The sequence below is a fragment of the Zootermopsis nevadensis genome, unplaced genomic scaffold, assembly GCF_977971745.1.
Source record: "Zootermopsis nevadensis isolate Lab colony 2312 unplaced genomic scaffold, Znev_1.0 Znev_ptg000030l, whole genome shotgun sequence".
NCBI classification, from domain to species: Eukaryota; Metazoa; Arthropoda; class Insecta; order Blattodea; family Termopsidae; genus Zootermopsis; species Zootermopsis nevadensis.
Window position 1 is genome coordinate 6,592,145 of NW_028259162.1, and position 19,168 is coordinate 6,611,312.

General features: G+C 37.0%; 1 long non-coding RNA gene across 1 annotated transcript in view; it reads right to left on the reverse strand.

The window, feature by feature from the left end:
* Positions 1-2,559: 2,559 nt before the first annotated feature.
* Positions 2,560-19,168, reverse strand: part of LOC147872119 (uncharacterized) — a 43,174-nt gene continuing 26,565 nt past the window's right edge. Inside the window, exon 3 of the long non-coding RNA XR_015537874.1 lies at positions 2,560-4,201. This is a non-coding gene — a long non-coding RNA (uncharacterized LOC147872119). The remainder of the gene's footprint in view (positions 4,202-19,168) is intronic.

A 19,168-nucleotide genomic window follows, 5' to 3' on the forward strand; every position in this document is an offset into this window, starting at 1 on the left:
GATATGCAGCAGAGAGAAACACTGAGCTTTTTCTCTGTCCGCCTATCCTCCAGGGGGTATGATATAACATTGGAACCGGTGGTGGGCAGAATCTCATCGACCGGCCAGCCACAAATCGATTGTCTTATACGACCAACTCCACAAGCCATGCATCATCTATGTCACGCTTCCGGCAACGGAAGTATCAGAACTTTGTTCATAACGAAACAAAAGCAGAGAACCTTACCAGAGGCCCACAAAATCCGCGTTGTATTTCAGCAATGCAAATAATTAAGTGAATAAAAGGTCAGAGATTATTTTATGTAGGGTACAACAAGCCAGAAACCTTACGAAAAAACTATGTAATTAAAATAACGTTTAGTAACTGTCAATATTTGCACTAACTGATACAGACCTACAGGCATACCAAGACAAGCTAAATATGATGTGGTGTAGGTATATAACGACGTTGTCAGTAGGTCAGGCTATACAATGTCAAATGACAGGGTGATTTAAGAATAATTAATTTGAAGGGAAAGAGAAGGAATCGGTCGTGGCCTAATTTAAGACATTACCCAGGCATTTTCCTGTTAGGACTGAGGAAAAACATAAACCCTCAGTAAGAATAAAAATATGCGAATTTTCTAGGTTGAAGCAAAGAGAGGTTTGTCTTGTGATCTTTTGTAAATCAACGCCCGAAGCCTTGGCTGAGATATCCGGAGAATGCTTAATAATGAATATTTGATGTGTGGATCTAATATAGCGGGATACTAACGTTAACGAGTTCAAGGTGAATACCAAGCTTTTTCATCAAGGCACATAAAGTTATTAGCCAGCATTGAAAAGACTGAATGGAAACTGGATGAATGTGTATGGACTTAATTCTTTTAAAAAAAATGAAACTCAGCACAGACATACGTGCTATTTTTTCATTCGGATTAGAAATTTGGATAGGAGCAAGACTGAATCCAGCAAAATGTTTTCTGAGATCACCAGCAGGAGTTACACTTGGGACAGAAAAGTAGTATAGGAGTACTGAAGAAGGGACAAACAGCATTAGAGATGAAACGGGAAAAGTTTGAAATTTCGGAAGAAGACTGTACTCCAACGGGTTCTGAATTATAACCCAGGAAGGAAGAATAAAGTAAGAAGGCTTCATTGTAAGAAGAAATACAGACTTGGAAGCAGAAATTCACGTTTTTTTTTCTATATTCCCCTTTTAATATAAATATCAAAATTCCACTCCACAACGACATAGACCCTCCTCAAGTCCTTCTTTATAATTCATAAACAACACGCACAAAAGGCCTGCTACTGCAGAGGCACAAAATGGACCATTTCCCAACGTTTTCACCTCTCTACAACTTCTCCTCAACGGAAGACGAACGGGCATTGCCTGGGAGCCTTCAGAGACTCGTAAACCAGACTACACGGCGTAACAGCCCAGAAGACAGTAATTCTATTTTCCAACCAACATTGCATCTTTAGTCCATTGACTAGGCCAACAATAAATTTCAGCGAAATCTTTTGCGTAACCTGGATTAATAAAATATGTGGATTGACAGATCGGAGAACGTCTGTGTGAATGCATTTCATAAGCTTGGCATGTAGAACGCAAAGTATGTGACAATAAGAAAGAAGACGAAGTAGGTTTTGAATAAATGACCTGACACCTGCAGTTGGCCACCCAGACTCAGGGAAGGTGTAAGACGATTGCCGACAGACACATAAAGTGTCCATTTTAAAATGAACCGGAATTGTTTCATAATCCTTTTACACGAAGCAGGCCATTAATTTTCTTTACAAACCACATGAGTGATAAAACAATCCTTCCTTGACCCTGTGTATGTCAGTCTAGCCGAGTTTCAGTCACCTGTAGTCGTCTAATCGTTCCAGGGGGTAGGGAGGATCGTTATGAAAGAAACAAGGTCAAAGGTCATCATGTTGTGAGTTATGGCCTCAAGATTCATGTACTGAACGTTTATCACCTTTGGGCCGTATGAAGAAAATAATTACATTTCCTCGTTTTCTGACGATAACAAATGTGTCCAGTAGCACGTCATTAACTTTTGGTCTATTAGATTCATAAACTAACATAAATCTAATGTATCCAGTTTAATCGTTTTAAATATAAAACATGAATCAAACTCGAAATTACTTCATTTGAGAGCCAAAAGGCAATGAGAACATAATTCGTAAAGAATTAAAAGTTCTGCATAAAAGAAAAACTATGTTGTAACACTTCATTTTTCCAAGAACTATCCAAATTGTTGCAAGCAATTACTCTGTGTTCAGTCCATGGTAATTTCGATGCCGAGGTTGTATAGTTTTTGATTATCGGCTTTTCAAGCCAGGCTATGCTCCATGCAGTCAGTTGGTAATACGGCTACAATTAAAATATAATTTCTAAATAACAATTTCTTGGTGAATGGTAATTTGAACGATAAAGGAGAATCTGGTAAAATGGCATTCAATTGGTTATAAGGGACATACGTGTCTGGGTGGTAAACGAAAGGAACTGATGATGATGAGGGAGGTTAGTTGATTTTTTTCAAGAGGACGAGAATTCAAGGACCTTACTCTGAACTTATAACTCATATTTATTGAGGGTTAAAGTTCAAACTAATTTGTTTAGAACATTAACTAGATCACATCGCATTTGATGTTCAACGGCGATAAAAAACATCATTCAGGTTTAATTTTGAAGATCGTGGAACAAACAGACGTACATTACAATTTTCAAAGCATGACTATAAAATCGGTTACAAACTTTAAACAACTCAGAATTCATCAAGAGACTCCTGTATGGAGTGTTACTATAACAGCTTTGAGCAAAACGTTCCAAGAATGTGGTTATCAGTCCGTGAAAATGAACTAGCAGAAATGTATTCTCTGCTAAATACATCAAGTACAGATGCATAAAGAGAGAAAGAGAGGGAAACAAGTACAATGCAAATGTTCCAAAGCAAGTTCGGATCAAAAAGCTTTCCAGTTCATGACCGATTTGTGACTGGAAAAACCATTTTGAGGCAGTTCTATTCAGGGACGTTAATTTACCGCTGACAGTGTACCGACGTTATACAAATTTGTTTCTTTAGCTAAAGGTCAAAGGATAATATAATACAATTTCTAATTACTTTCAATATTGCATCAGAATGCACGACAAAAATATAAATAAAACAACAATCTGTTAATAAATAGTGCTCATTATAAACTAATAAACAATAATTCAATTAACTCTCAGTCAGATGAACGGCCATCAGCAAACGATTCGATAACGAAGTCCTTGTAAGCGTAATCCATGTACATATAAATATCGACTGAGATCGCTGATATTTTAAGGTGACTTAGACACAACGGATTAAGTCTTACATGTAATATGGTAAATTAATGTTGTGTAAGTTAAAAAAAAAATATTTGTCACGAATTAATCAATTTCCTCTTATATATAAGCCTATACCTCACAGACAAGCGGTTGTAACCCCTAGTTAAGCTTGCAAGAACTGTAAATTAATTCCAAGCAACAATTGCATCTTAATTTCCTGTGTTCAAGGCAATTCACCAGAAATACCACTAAACATCGTATAATAAAATGGTATTTGAAACAACAAAAGACCTCGTTCACAGCATGTTTCGATATACTTCATATTCAAAGGAGTGTAATAAAAATTAAATTTTAATATAAACTTCGTGTAAAGTGAGAGTTACCAAAAACCGATACGGTCCTAAATGAAATTCACACGTAAAGTTTACGTTTAAACACCCCGAGTACAAACCTGCGTCCAAACCAGTTTCATACTTTTGTAAATGAAACAAGCATTTGGTGACGCAGGGTATAAATATGTTTAAAGTAAAGTAAAAGGGACAAACAATAATGAATCATCAAGAAAGGTAATAAGAATAACAAATGCCCCGTAGCACGCGTTCAACATCGCCGTCACTCCTCATCTGCAGCCAAGGTCGTCGTGCTTTGCTGCGCAGAGACTTTCAACAAGGTGTCGTACTGCCCCATGTAAAAGTTTGCTCTGTTGTTTGGAAACCTTCGCACTCGTCCTCATGTGTTTAAGTCAGCACACATGACGTGTCCCACTAATTGAGTGCCTTATTAATGCAGACGTCGCAGAAAGGTTTTTCCACTCAGGAAAAGACGAATCTTAGCACCTTGCTTATGGATGAAACTTATGAGCAATATTTTACAGTGAAGAGCTCAATCACATGATACCTGAAAGACAAACAAAGAAACAAATGATAATGCTTACAAATTCTTATCAGAAACCTTAAAGGAAAATAACTCGTGGGATAAAAGTGGTTGTCTTCAGGGCTGTAGAAATTTACGGATATTTCAAAGGCCCGTGGTACCTCCATCAATAGAGGATCAGACTACACGGCGCTGTAACCTAGGAGATTGTCATCTTCGTACTCAAATCCAACACATGCGATACCTAGACATAGATTTAATGATATTATTAAACCGGATCTTGGATAAATATGATGTGAGCCGGGACTGGATTTAAATGACTAAGGATGTGGTCTAATGGCTTGCTTTTACTAATATGGTAATTAACTTTCGGTTCCCTTAAAAGGAGGGAATTTCTTGACTAATTCAACAAAGAAGAGGCCTATTGCATTTCTAGTAAGACTTGAAGATGAACTTCGTTTGAAACCATCATTTAATCCCTCACTGTCCTAAGACCAAAACTATTAGTTGGCACTCCTACTTCGTATTTAGTAAAATATTCACCCGAGACTCGCCATTTTGACTGGTACTTCATGGTTTTATCCATTCTCTCTAACCTAACCTAACCTAACCACCTTAAAATAAGCCATGACCGCTTCCTTCCACACGTTTTCTAATTTATCATTCACAGAACATTGCCATTCTGCGGTACATGGCTTAGAAATCTGACTATTTGCAGCCGAGGAGTAAATAAATAATATTTAAGAATCAGTTCCTATCGCAAAGAACAACTGCTTAATGCTGTTTAAGAAGATAATTGTTATTTACTCAGGGAATCATAGAAACCTTGTAAATATACATTGCGGTCGAACTACAGATTTAAATATTATTAAATGAGATGGTACGTACAATTGCCACTGGGACTATAAGGGTTAGAAATCATTGGTAAATAAGATAATAACCAAATATAAATTACGCTTTATACAGATTCACATTAACTGGGTTTATACGGTATTTGTCCATCGTCCGGACAATAAACAAAATGCAAAACTCAGTAGTAGCAGAGTAAGACTTATTAACAAAAATATATTTTTATAATGTTTATTTCTTCACCGTCAGTCCGGAGCAGATGGAAACTTCATACTAACAACTAAAAATAACATAAAATGCCTTTGGCAAGGAAGTAGGAGAACTCGTCCATAATCTATGCAATTAACAAATTGCAATTAAATGACGCAAGTAACAATCAATTATTGTTCAAAATAAATTCTATAAGAAAGAAATAAGCACTAAAATGAGTGCGGAAGGATGAAGCATCCCATAAGCTCTCTGTTGCAAGTCTGTTTCTGTGAACTTGAAGATTTATTACGCATGTGTGCTGTGGCTCCAGAATATCGTCTGTTTTGTACAGACTTGTAGAAGGAAGCATGTTTGTGTGTGAACAACAACTCCACAGGCGTGACAAAGTTGCTGTAGCGAAACTTAATCTACGCCCCACCGAATAATGAAATTCCTTGCTACGGTAACACACACAGACCAAACCACACAGACACAGACGCATGTCGTCGCGAATGGTATCTTAAAGACTTAAATGCATTGAGAAAATAAGTCTGAGGAAAGTAAGAAACGCTGTAAACAGACAAGCTAAAATATTTATTTCGTAGGTTCTATTATAAAGTTTAATGTTCCCTGAAGGATATGCTACTGACATAATTTTGCTATAAACCACGCTGTCCTTAAATTCAACGTGGTTTCAAACTGTTAAATAATAAATCAGTAACGATTAACTGGCGATGTAGAAAGAATTTCGAAAATGTTCAAAACGATAATATATTACTTTCATAGATATTTATATTGTTTTCATATTAATTTGTTTATTTTTATACGTTTACGTTTTTGTGGGGTAATTTATCGTTGATAAAAGTGCCTTTCAAGAGCCGAGCGTGGGAGTAATAAAACTGACTGTGAACAGCTCTGATAATTGGATTGAGCTGGCTCGTTTACAGACATTTCTTGTCAGAAGAACCTGCATATTTCATAACCAGCGAGTTAGCTTTAGAACAAAGTTTATGCTACAACACTAACCTAGCATTCCATATCCAGGAACACGAAAACATGGCCCACCGTCACATCTACATCCCCTCGTGTGTTTAAGAAGATTTTCCTCGACACTCCATTTCGCTTTCGGTCTTTGAAATTCTCACGCCCTCGTTTTAGCAAGTGAAGGGCAAAGGTGAGGCGACGTGGTTTCGAGAGACACTCAAGGACTACACACACCGTTCTTTAGCAGAAGATACCAGGCCTCAAGAAACAATTCGTAGCTTACGCATGGGCGTCATAATACCACAACGCCCTATCACGCTTTCATTTCATCACATTCTAATTCGTTATGAATGTTTAGTTCGAAACTGTTGGGCAAAAGTAATTCATATTCATGAATGTGAGACTGGAAACTAGATTATCTGGATTACTATCTGTTAGGAAACAAAAAAGGGTTTTAAAAATTCACGGCTATAACAAACTTCATTACACAGAATTTCCGTCCGGTAGTATACATTTATTCAAAACTTGAACACATTCCTGATAAAGGCGTTTATGCAACACGCTGTAAACGTGACAAGGCAAGTGGGGGCGGGGGGTGTCGTTACCTTTCACCAAAAACTGCGTATAGTAAAAAAGAGCCCCTTCCTTGTTAAGTGACGATACAGAAAGCAGTGGACATTTCCATCACTTAACACAACATTGGTATCTGTTCTCTGATTTCAATGTAATTTATTTTTTGGCAAATAGAACGCGTCATAAATGGACTAAGTGACTTTTCGATCAATGTATACAGTGTATGAATTTACTGCTGATTCCTTAAGCTACACGTTAATAAATCATACAAATCGGTTTTAAACTTCATGGATTTGGTTGGATGGATATAAATGAAGTTTTCACGACATAAGACAATAAAGAACCAACTGGACATATAGAAAGCACTGATTTGAAATGATTATGGTAAAAAATGTCAAATGTTTAAAATTTAATGTTAAGCCACTTCCACATTTCTAGATAGTTCGGGTCGTAGGCTGTTGTAAGGTGACATTACTAACTCGCCTTTGGGTTACGTAATCGAACTAATTCTGCGCCACGACGTCTGCATAATGTAGTCTGTGGCCCTTATCCACCGTGTTTATGTCTAGAGTTCAACTACTTCTTAGCCAAGTGGTACAGACACGCACAAAATAACGTAGAACCAGGAAACAATATAAAAATTATTAACATTCATAGCGTAATTAACTAACAAACCCTTGGAATCAAACTTTCTCCTTTGTACCTAATATGTAATTGCTGAATCTGTCAAGAGATTCCCCACCTTTTACGTAGCTCTAAGTTACAATTGTGTTTTCCGGAGCTCACAGTTCGGCCCTTTCAGAATTTGAGACCCTTTGTTACCATACAGCTCTACAACCCAGAAGACAGCCATCCTCGTACTCGCTGTCGTGAAAACCACAGATCCTACTAAAAACTATGCAGTAAAATAAACAACACCGACATTTCGACACAGGAAAGCAGAACTGACAAAATAACGAATAACATTACATAATGAACACATTTACATGGTGCACCCTGCACTACGAACAGGGTGATTAAATTAAGAAAAATTAAATCAGCGGAGTATGTAGCACGCATGAAGAAATTTGTACAAACATGCATATAAACGTTGGTCGGAAATCCTGATTACATTGAAGACAAATACGTAGATGAGAAGATAATATTAAAAAGAATTTTAAAAATGTAAATTGCAAAGTTTATTTCGCTATGCATCTATTATTACAGTTTCTTTTTCGAAAAATTATCTTAAATCTGCTGCCTAATTTTATAGGTTCACGCATTGGCGTCTGGATATTTAAAACTGCTATCCAGCTGCAGTAAAAACCGGCTTGATCACAACTTGCCTACTATATAAATAGATAGAATATCAGTGGTAGGCTCACACGTTTCGTTGTATCTCAGTTTCTTACCTTCTCAATAAGTTTCTAATTCAAAATTTGAATCGAATTCCTACAAAATTCCCCACATTCAAAAATACTAAACTCGCACAGACCTACGCAACATATCCACAAGACCTTCATTTTACTCATACAGGAAAGTTTAATTTTAAACTAAATACACAAAAGCTGGATTAGAAACGCTTACGTAATGTATGCTGATGAGACATTTGCCCTTGCCGTCACCTGCGACGTGTGTGACAATGTCACTCTTCACTCAGGAAGTCGAGCCAAAAACAATTGCATCAACACACAAAGTTGGCAACAGTGACGTTTCACATCCAACAGCACGCCATTTCTCTTTCGGCGGGTAACGAAGATTCATCAGAATTAAATATTAAATATTTCACCTTGTAATAGTTACCGGGTGTAACTGCTTCGCTCACGATAGAAACACAAATATTAAGAACTACAGTAGACCATTACATGACATTAGCGTCAATACCATGAAGCACAAAGCAATTACATAAATATGTGAAGACCACGTTTATTTATACGTTCAACATTGTCTTAGTTGTGTTGTGTTTCGAAATACTCGGGAATCCCGCCCTCTTTTCCCGTGTCTCTTACGTAAAGACTGATTGCAGCCGTGTTCTGTGGGTCGCGTTCATCAAGTGACCTTGTCTTAACATTCTTCTGCACAAGGCAACAACTCGCTTCCTGCAAAGCAATCATCTTGATGTGTCGGCGTGTTCTTGTGGCCATCGTAATAGTACCAGTCTGTGCCTTCCTGGCTAATAACAGTGTGATGCCAAGGTATCTCATATAAATATGTACACAGAGATCGCATCTTCTTAAATAATTTGCAAAATTACAGGAAGAATGCAAGAAAAGAAATGAATACGCCGTGTTACCTCGATTTTAAGACGTCGCCAAATGTAAGATGCACCCCGATTTCAGAAATTCTAAAATGTGATACAGTGTTTTAAAATCGAGGAAACGCGGTAAATAATCGTGCAAAATAAATGAAAGAATAGAAGAGAGGGAGTAAAGAAAAAGAATAACATAGAGAAACAAAGAATTATAAGGAACTGTGCAAAAAAATAAACGTAGAAAGAAGAGAATATAACAGAAGAAAGTGAAAAAGAAATACCTGAAATAGTAGAAGATAGAAAGAAAATAAAATAAATTACACTTATACAGTCCGCAGACCAGGAGAAAATTCCTGCTAGGGATTCGATATACGCGCATGCGCAAGATTACGCGGTGAGTGACGACCCATCCTAAAAGCATTCGTTCCACAACCACTGAACGAACAACAGACAATAGGCTTTCATGTGTTCAAATGGGTACAGCTTTAAGATTACCCCACAGCGGCACAGTGATTTAATCTAGAATATTATCGCAACACCCACAGAACACATTAGAGGTGCACTCACTACACGCTACTCTTAACTGCTTGATGTTTTCAGTCTGTGTGTAGTAGCATAAAACTCTGACGTATCACACTTCCCACCAATAGCAGCCCTCTAGTCCAGCTGATAAGTAACATTCCCCCCCGCACCGCACCAGAAACGACTTCCCCTTGCTGGGATTTTCTCGTCATCTGTGGACAGTAGTTCACACTTCTAGTATCAGAGAGGCAAGACCCAGTACCAGTCCGTCTGTTTAATTCAGAACCTCGTGTCTTCTGCTACACCTGATACCATCAAACCTTGGAGCGCCCCGCACAAAGAAGAGTGTTGATCTCATTAAGACTAGAGAATGTTACGACTGACCTTGTTGTTCGTTCAATGACAGACGTACCACCGGCCTTGAGCGCTCAACAACAATCACACACAGAAAATAGACGACTAAAATATGATCTAATAAATTATTTATCTCATATTAGAAAAACAGGTGCGGTTTGCTTTCTGGCACGTGTTCAACTGCCGCCCCCATATCACAGAATTCGTTCAGTTCGTTGTCAGCACCGTATGGTTGTACCACGTATAACACAGTGCCCAGATTGAAGTATCCAGAAAGAAACACGTGCCCACAGGTATCGTCTGCAGTGTTGTCTGATTTTGCTTAAATTGATGGAAATATTTTATGATAAATGTAATGCCGAAATATTACTTTCAAACTTTTTGACACTGCCTCCTTTAAAATCCTCAGCTATAGTTCATGGCTGTCTTTTCATGTCATACGACGTCACAGAATCTAAAGTTTAAACGAAATAATAATGTGGTTTAATAACACGTGTATGTTCTTATTTACAGTTAACGACATCTCTCAAGATATTGTAAATGCGTCATATTGTGATTTATATAGTATTAAAAATATATTAAGTCGGTAACCAGCCACGATCCAATACAGTACAGTACATCTCCGATCTCTCATAATACTGATACGATATTACTTCTTGGTCCATATACAAAACATTGACATCACTACAAAATACGAAATACAAACATATTAGTGACCTGTGACACTACAACGAATGATGAAACAATATAAAGGACAAGAACATCATAAGAAAAATGAAGACTAAAAATCATTAAAAATCAGTAAAAAAATCAGTAATTCAGTGATAAGTTTAAATACATAACACCTGATGATGGCTATATATAGCCGAAACATGTCGTGTATGTTCCACATGTAAATCGAGTACTCGATAGGGAACGTAAAATGATATTTTAATCTTTTAATAATATTATATTGTGATTGACGGCTAATTTTAATATATTTTTAATACTATGACATTTCTCAAGTACATGGGTTATCTTCTAATGGTAAAACTTATACTGAAAGCGATGAAGAATCGTGGCCTACTTTAGAGTAACACTGAAGAACAACTGAGGAAGACCACGATAACCTTCACACGGGATATCTTGTCCCCTGACCCAGACCCGAATCCTAGACCTTCTGAATTAATTTCAGGACTTCACGACGTTCGACACTTGTATTTTGGTCTCCTAACTGTGAAAATCAACTGTTTTTACTTCCATGAACCAGTAGTTGCCTGCTTCGTAGCAATATTAAAATGAGTTGGGTCTCTCCTAACACAGAACTGTTTAATTCGACACGCTGTATCGAATTATTCAGAGCGCTTCAAATTCCAGCAAATTCGTGATATTTGATTACACTCTATTTAGTCGAACGGTACCTACAATCCGAATTTACTTTTCAACGAATACGCAGATTCACAAATTACAAACAGAGCTTTCTAGATATGTCTGGACGACCACAGTTCTGATCCCACGAGGGCTAATGCGATTAAATTTTAAGTATAACAACAGCCACAAGTAGCTGTTTCACTTATATGCGTTTGTGCATATTAAGGATGTTTTCAGTTATACACATGTTTAAAAATATAAAATTCTCCAGCAAACATATCAAGATGCAAAAATGCAAACACCTCAAAAGCTTATAGTCGTTTAGCTAGACAGGAATCAAATTCTGAATCTTAGAGGCGTCTCAAAATGTCATCTCATGCGTGGATAAGTTTTCAGTAGCTGATAATTACGAGTCACATTTTGTGGTTTCTACCAAGCTTTAGGCTGCTTTCTTCCCACTTTTCAAGTTCATCTCACTTGACACTAAAGGACGTCCGTAGCTGACTCACACACTAACGAACGAGAGTTCGTAATTAAATCTGTCCCTCTGTAAACTTGTAACAAGTAACATGGAGCGAAATCTTTCGTAGCCCTCATGAACGTGTACTCACATAATAAAGTAGGTCTAGGATGTTCCGCAGGACCGACCGTGGGGACATAATTCAGCAGACCCATATAATTACTGCTTCCTCGCTGAAGTCCCCCCCCCCCCCACCGAGTCACTTGCGCCATCTGATCCTTCACAAATTCTTAATTTCATTTATTACATTTCCGAAGGACACCTAAAGCTTATATTTACACAGAACTACATTTTTTGTTTAAAAACTTACATAATAATACTTTAATTGAATAGGTTATATATTCGTGATAATATGGAATGAGAGATGAAGAAAGAGGTCATGGCCTATTTTATGATGGTTCTAGTATCCCAGAATTTTGCAGGAGGAACTCTAGTAAGATGTCGGTCAGGATTACCGACCTCCGGTCCAAGAGCCTTTCCAAATATGATATAGGAGTGCTAACCACTCCAACGCAACGTCAGAACAGCAAGTGTCATTAAGTACAGTAGGAGAAAATTTTAACTGCTTGAACCAAACATTTTACCATTCAACAACTGAATTTTCCCCACATGTTGTAAGTGCGCGTTTCGCATGATTCTCAGAACAAACAAAAATTAAATATTTTCCTAACAGTATTTACCAATTTAAATTTGTTTCGTAGACGTGTTCTGTGAGGTCGGAAATGAATTTTCAAATATTATTTAAATCAGTTTCCTGCTTCACTTCTCCATTACCTACATTTATGGAAATGACGAACGGGTATTGCCTGGGAACCTTCAGAAACTGTAGAATATTCATCATCCCATCTCAGGAATTATACTTCCTCTCCCCACTCCTCACTCATTATCTCTCGTCATGCTTCAAAGGGTTAGGCTACGTTTTTAACCGCTTATTTGTTTCTTATTCACGATTCTCTACCATTTCATGGACATGTAACAGTACTCCCAAACTACACTCTTGACAATGAATTCTTTAAGCAATTTATATTCAAGGTAAAATAAAACCACGGTCAATTAAGACAGACAAGTTTCCATTTCCTTTATTTTCTGTTTGTTATATAATTCAACAAATCAAATAATAAACAAAAGTTGTTGTCGCAGAAAGTTTGCCCAATTATTAACATAATCTTAAGATAAAAAAATTACGTCTCTGACTAAGGTACTATTTTTGGAAATGTAAAATAAACGAGGGGGATTCTTTCATGCGATTATGATAACATTATGCCTGGCATTAGTACGGTGATATATTAACCCAGTAATCCTAAAACTGATTCTGGCTAAATCCTTCAGAATCTTAACACACTCTGTTCCAATTCTAGTGGTTTCAATATTTGTTTCGTCATGATGATTCCAATTACACTAACTTGTGAATGAAGAAGGTAATTTGACTAACTGAGAACACAGGACTCGTTTTGAAAAGTGGCTAATTACTCAGTGTGCAAACAGTGGATAGCCTATTGGCTGATGACCGGGGTTCCGTTCCGGGCAGAATACTTTATTTTTCTTCGTCAGAACCACCTCCATTATGCAGAGTGTTTCTTGAGAGTTAACGTGATTAAACAGCTGTTTACAATACATTCTGCTTTCCTACTACTGTGGCCAGAGGGCAATGAATTGAAATTGGGAGATTTCTCGAGTATCATCGTGAGGCATTCATTTGTTTCTTTGTGTTTGATACAATACTACAATGCCATATGACTGAATGTTGTATGGAGTCAACCAGGAAAAAAGCAATGAAATAGAAGCCTGATGACAGAGCCTCGTTTGAAGTACAGTGTAACTCAAAATAAAGTTTCTCCAATGAGATTCCTAAATTAAGTTTCATGAAAATGTTGCGTATCTTTATTCAAAATATGCTTCAGAAAGAAATTATGCAGATAAAATATTATATTTTTTCTTTATAAAACGGAAATACGAATAATATAACGAGGAAAATCAGTCAGTCGAATGATTAGCATTATTTGGCGGTAGAGTGTACTATATAACAAATGAAATTTATGTCCTAGTGTAATGTTCACGGTTGCGTTTGGGTGAAAGCGCTGTCGTCAGCTATTTAAAAGTATAGTTGGATTTTAGGTTCTCACTGCGGTAAGTAGGAAGATGATTGTCTTCTGGGTTACAGGACCGTATAGTCTGATAGACGTTTACCGACATTTCAGAGGTCCTTGCCGCCTCCATCATGAGGGCGATAAAGAATTTCTTTACTCACTCACGATCAATTCAAGACAAATTAATAAGAAATATTCTACTGGGAGTGATTTTAATGGAGTTCAGCCATCTCACTCTCGGTATATTAATGTGATAACTTCCGCAGAAATCACGTCGCTTTCACCAAAAATAATTCAATATGAGTTCCTTAACAACACAAAAATAAATTCACAAAGAATGATTATCCTCGTTACGAAATGTCATATATTTATATTTGGTAGAAATCGTTAGTTTTGACAGCTCGCCTATCTGTATTCTCACATCCTGAACGGAAAATTAAAAATTAAATTAATAAATAAAATGTGGTATAAAGTGTAGCAGAACAGCAGGTTTCAACCAGCACATACCGACTGTCTACTTAACTCTATGTAGCAGAATCATTTTTGAAAAGTACGTAGTAGTTCCGTCGCATATTATGTAAACCGAAGATTGATATTTAAAATTCTTACGGCGGGGCAGACGGATAAAGTAATGTCCATTTCAGTACTATAACCCACCCCCCCCCCCCCATATACACATAGGTCTCTCCTACAGATAAATATTCCATCTTTACCATATTAATTTCTTACAGAACCTGATGTAAGTTACGAACTTATGCAGATGGTGTCTGTCTTCTGTGGATCGACCTTACAAATTCTAATCATCAAGAGCCATCCCACAGAGCTAACATACCAGACAAACATTACTGTGGAAATCCGGACACTGATATGAAGTCGGTATATTTAATTAAGAAAATTAAATCTAGAGAGATGCATTAGGCAACTAGAGTGTGCACATGCCGTAGTTCATACAGACTGTCGACTTAATGAAAAAAATTCTGATCACTCATTTTTCAAGTCTGCTTAAAAAAGAAGCAAGAGACGGGACCTGAGCTAACAGCATTATAAGTCATTATAAGTATCTAAGTGAGGCTCTCAGATATAATACACGACCTTAAAGGAGTCCCTACATTAAGATATTGGCTGCACAAATTTAATAACCAATGGCATGAAATATAGATGACTTCTGTGCTCTGAAGTCAAGCACAAAGGAAAGATATTTAAAAGACCAAAAACAGAAAACAGGAAAGTACATGAAGATGGCTGTATTCTGGGATATAGCGCCATGTATTCTGGTAGAAGTTTACAGACATTTTAGAGGTGCCTGCAGCCTCTATCATTAGAGCGATAGTATCAATGAAAAATCATAGCTTTCGCAGATTGTAAAATACGACATTATTGAATTATTTTAACTTAAATCAACGTAATTATAACTTTTTGATTCATATTAGTGTTTTCCACATTGGAAACCGTGACCCTCCAAGGGGGCGATGAACCTTTCTTCTGGGGGATAATAACCTATTTATACAAAATACAAACTACTATGAAAAGGCTACATTAAATTACGAACATACAATTTTATGGTAAAAATACTTAGAAATATATTATTATGTTCATTATTAATTATATTTTTAAAATTTCTAAATCATATTTTAATTAGTTTTATGGGTTTGGAACTTAAATTATTTTATTCATGTTAAGGGAACCTCAGACTCTTAAGAGTTTGGGAATCACTAAACACATCTAATATCATTTGATAATAAAATAAAATCCTGGATATGAAATAAATATCTATATAATTGTGATGAGGAAATTTTTAGAAGTAGGTCATTTGGAAGACAGAGAAAATGAACTAGAATCACAGGCAAACTTTTTGAGGATCAAAATTGGATTTAACGTATACTAAATAGAATCCAGTGGCGAATTTTGATGTAAAACTCTAAATGCTCTAGACCAATTGATCTGTATAAATAAGCCAACGAGTATACACAACAGTTTATTTCTCCCCCGTGCACTTAGGCAACCACAACATCGCGACGGAATTGCAACTGGCACGGCACAGTTCGACAGTTCATTGATCTCACTAAAAGCCCTGGAATAAATAGGACAAATAAATGCTATTTGATCGAACATAATATCTACTATTTCTAACAAACAAACACCCCGTGTGGGATAAAACCTATAAATTAAAGCATATAATAAATTATCTTCAGAAATTTATTTAAAATCGTGACGCAAATATAATCCATTTATTCATTACGGAAACAACCTGGAATAAATTCTGACGTATGCTACGTAAAGGGAATGACTTAGGGATAAAATTAAGCAAGTGTCGTATAACTCCTTGGTAAAGAAAGTTACCCCGTGTGAAGTGTCCCAAGAAGGCGGCAGCATCCAGAAGTTTGCGTTAAAAAAAATACACCCGTGGGAGTGGAGCGTGTTGCTAGAAGCAGCATTACCTCCGTTGTGTGAACTTCTAAATGTATTTTGTAAAACTCAAAATTTCTGCGCATCGTTTGGAAGTGACGAAGGGAGAAGAGAAAGCTTTTTCATTACTTTCTGTCATTGTAGAAAGGAATTATTAACAAACGTTTAAAATATAAACACATAACAAAAATATCAAATTAACACTCCTTCCACTGACATATTTTGGCTATGAACATGTTTGAATAAAATATAGTATTAAATTAATTTGTATTGAATCATAATGTTATAATCAGACACTAACAAATATTAAATAAAAACAGAGCAATAAGCAAGATTACAGCTTTAAATAAATTTAAACTTAAATTACCTGCATTCTTGAAACCAAAGAACAAAGGTAAATTCCTTGGAGCATACATCACGTTTGAGTTTCCCAGATTCTTTTAGTCTAAAACATCAAAAACAATACGAGCCCCCTTCCAAATATAAAACCTGATATACAAATTTAAAAGAGTAATTTCTAAATTAACATTAATAATATTTATGAAAACTTTTCTACTAACTATGTTTATAATTTCACGCGACGCTGTCATAGTAATTTTTACTTTCTGCAATTGGACCATTAGCGCCCCCCTCATATACTTAGTGACCCCCTGGTGGACCGCCGTTTCCACTTTCGAAAATCGGTATAAATCATCAGCATAATATTCGCATACTACATCAAAATGTGACTTTTATAACGGAGTCTATTATGACTTGTTAGCGTTTCATAGCAACTCGCGTAAAAATATTAGTCCGGAATGTTTTAGAAGTCAAATATACAGACGCTGAAAACTATAATGAAAAGCGACCACAGACAGATATAATCTCATCGTAAAGAAGTACATTAAATACGTAATATTGGCGACATCCTAAATGATAAATATTCATGCGTTCCCAAACTGCAGAAAAATAATGAAGCTACTGGCAGACTTAATTTAATAACGATGATGTAAATTTTTAAAGTAGGCTATTTTTCTCTTAACTGGTGCGACGTGTAAGAGGACAACGCCCAGCGTCCATTTTCAACAACGCCCCACGACAGGAGTCTTCGTATCGAAATAAATGATGGAACTAGAGTGGAACACGTTCTATCCACTGAACTATGACACATGGAAGTTGTCACGTATCTGTTGTAGACGATTTCTCTTGTACTCCCAACAGACATTTCAGAGGTGCTCAAATTTAAAACGTCCGTACGATCCTAAGAGACTACGACGCAACATCCCAGAAGGCTTTCACATTTAATTTAATAGTAAATCAGGTGGTTAACAAATATCCCGGGTTTAATTTGACCCAAAGGTACATTACGTGTGTACACAAGGTACCGTCAATGGAAGGAGGGACAATAAATAATACTACAGAAGTATATAACCGACTTTTCAACTTCGTAGTAACGTTTAACCCTTTGAAGTTGAAGCACATCTAAATAATATTTAAAAATTCAGTCTCCATTATAAAGTCTAGATGGTGAATAATGTTTATGGAAACTACAGCTGTCGACTCAGGAACATAAGAAACTCACAAATATACTCAGTGGAAAAATTCAGAGTTACTGGTTATTAAACGATCGTTACACATAGTTACCACTAGATTTACAACGTTAGAAAAGCTAGTAATCAATATGAATTATTAAAATAAATAGTAATATACTTATAAAATACTCGAAATATGAATTGTTTTGAGGGATGAGTTTGGAGTTATATTTCTCCGTGAGAATATAATGAACGCAGAACATGCAGGCACGACCCATGAGTAACTGAGAAAATCGCGACAGATTCTGGCTCGCAGCGTTTCAATACAATCAATAAAAGTCGATGATTTGTAGCGGTGTCTTCGGCAAGGGAATACAAAGTTCGCCTTCCCAGAGACAACGACAAGGATCCTTAATATGAAGCTCAGTGCCTGCACCCAACACGTTCACGCCCAGTCATCAATAAACACCCTCCTTGGCTTATCTTCATTCATACCCTTCGCAAAACAGCAACTCACCCTCAACCACAAGGTGAAATTACACTTTGGGAAGCCAGTACCTTCGAAGCAGAGCAAAACACACTAGTAAGTTAGATTTCAGGTTCTGACGACGGCAAGCACGGATACTATATAATTGCCCTAACGACGGAAACAGCTAAAACGTCGGTGAATCGCCCTGATGACGGAGGAAGTATGACCTCTGAAACGTTGGTAAACATCGACCAGATTACACAGCGCAACAACCCAGAAGACAGAAATCTTCATACTCTGATGACGGAGGCAGTATGACCTCTGAAACGTTGGTTAACATCGACCAGACTACACAGCGCAACAACCCAGAAGACAGAAATCTTCATACTCTGATGACGGAGGAAGTATGACCTCTGAAACGTTGGTAAACATCGACCAGATTACACAGCGCAACAACCCAGAAGACAGAAATCTTCATACTCTGATGACGGAGGCAGTATGACCTCTGAAACGTTGGTAAACATCGACCAGATTACACAGCGCAACAACCCAGAAGACAGAAATCTTCATACTGTGATGACGGAGGCAGTATGACCTCTGAAACGTTCGTAAACATCGACCAGATTACACAGCGCAACAACCCAGAAGTCAGAAATCTTCATACTCATCGCCCTGATGATGGAGGCAGTATGACCTCTGAAACGTTGGTAAACATCGACCAGACTACACAGCGCAACAACCCAGAAGACAGAAATCTTCATACTCTGATGACGGAGGCAGTATGACCTCTGAAACGTTGGTAAACATCGACCAGACTACACAGCGCAACAACCCAGCAGACAGAAATCTTCATACTCTGATGATGGAGGCAGTATGACCTCTGAAACGTTGTTAAACATCGACCAGACTACACAGCGCAACATCCCAGAAGACAGAAATCTTCATAC